The sequence below is a fragment of the Rhagoletis zephyria genome, unplaced genomic scaffold, assembly GCF_001687245.7.
Source record: "Rhagoletis zephyria isolate East Lansing unplaced genomic scaffold, Rhagoletis_zephyria_1.1 Rzeph_scaffold_03651, whole genome shotgun sequence".
NCBI classification, from domain to species: Eukaryota; Metazoa; Arthropoda; class Insecta; order Diptera; family Tephritidae; genus Rhagoletis; species Rhagoletis zephyria.
The window spans coordinates 3,973-5,771 of record NW_016160734.1 but is presented as its reverse complement, the minus strand read 5'-3'; positions in this window follow the sequence as shown (position 1 = coordinate 5,771).

Genomic DNA, 1,799 nt, shown 5'->3' with positions numbered 1-1,799 from the left:
GTTAACGTGGTCCAAAGTTATGTGGTAACATATGTACATAAAAAAAATATTAAAAAAATATTCCGACGAATTGATAACCTTCTCCTTTTTGTGAAGTCGCTTAAAAACATACACACCAGCAAGCTTTCAGTGTCAAATGATTTCAGGTAAAATTGTCAAAGCTCCCAATAAACTTAAAGGAAATAATGAAATCATCAAAACAACTTCAGTCCTTATATTATAAAGGAGCATAAAGTTTACAATGTGTTTTCTTGTTTTCGTAGACATTTGAAGAGTAGGGCTGCCGCGGAATTTTTTTAGCGCAAGAAGGGTGAAAAGGTGAAATTGGGTACCTCTGGTTTAAAGGACCTTTTTTCTTAGAATTTTATGTGGAATCCGAATCTGCTAGGAACGATTCGAAAAAAATTGACCCGCCCTAATGCATATATATATATATATACATGTATAAATAATATACTTGCATATATGTCAAAATGTATAATCACCTTATATGACAAATACGAAAATTTCGGCTGAAAATCGAAAAAATGACCGTTTCTGAAATCGGCACATTTCACGATTTGGAATATCCACCCAAAATAGGCGAATTGGAAATTTCATCGTTCCAGACCGATTCCGTTGAATCTGGTTCAAGAACACCGTGCAATATGATCGCAATGTGTTTGAACTTGAAGCGAGATCTCCCTATGTGAGGAATAAGAGAGTACTCCCATCACCTGATTTTGGAGTGGTAAGCGAGTTGCCGATTTTGTACTTCTTTAAGTACTTTGTACTCTGTTAAGAGTAAAATAGGAGATCTCCGAAGAAAGCAATTACAAAATGCACCCCGAGGCATGATTTTGGAGCAATAAGCGAGATTTTTTCAGATTTTTACCCCTGTATTACTCGCTTAGGATCCCAATGGGAGATCGTCTAAGTAAGCAATAAAACAATCCTCCTCGAGACATCATTTAGGAGATATAGGCGACATTTGTCGGGGTTTACCCCTTTATTACTCGCTTAGGAGCAAATAGCGATGTCTCCTCAGCGAGCAATCCAGGGGGCTACTCTGTAATGTGATGCCATAGGCAATCGCTACAGCGTATTATTTACGACGTATTTGCCTATCGCATCGCATTGCTCTTTCGTATCGCATTACAGAGTAGCCCCCCAGAAGTATTCTATTTGATTGATAGGGGAGTTATACGCACCTCGTTCAAAATAATTTTGTGTTTTTGGAAAAATGTATCATGAATAGGGACACGATATCGAACCGATAGTATCGATATGGTACTCATTTAAAGTATCGCTTTAAAAATATCGGGTACCCATTAATATCGGAATAAAAGGACTGTAGGGAAAAATAAGAGGAGAAGCTCGGCCAAATACTAACGTATTGTGTAAGCGCCGACCTATTGTTATTACAACACGTAGAGATTGAGGTGCTGATTAAGACACCGAGGCTGTGGAGTCAAACCCACCACATGCAATCCTAACTATAGTACGAATTTCTGCTTGTTCACCACGACGACCAGAAGGCAAGTGCGCTTTATCTTTTGTCAAGCAGACGGTCAAATGAACAGTCATCAAATTGAAATATCAAAATTTTTGAAGTGAAACTTCTTAGGCGGCGGTATCGCAAAAATGGAGAGTGAAATTTTTAAAACTGAACACGTTACATGAGGATATACATAGGTAGTATAGGGAAGGGGAAAAAAGAAATAAAGCGACGCATGACGGGTACGAGTACCTACATATGTATATATGTATGTGTGTATGTTTGAATGCACGTATGTATGTATACATATTTATATATATAT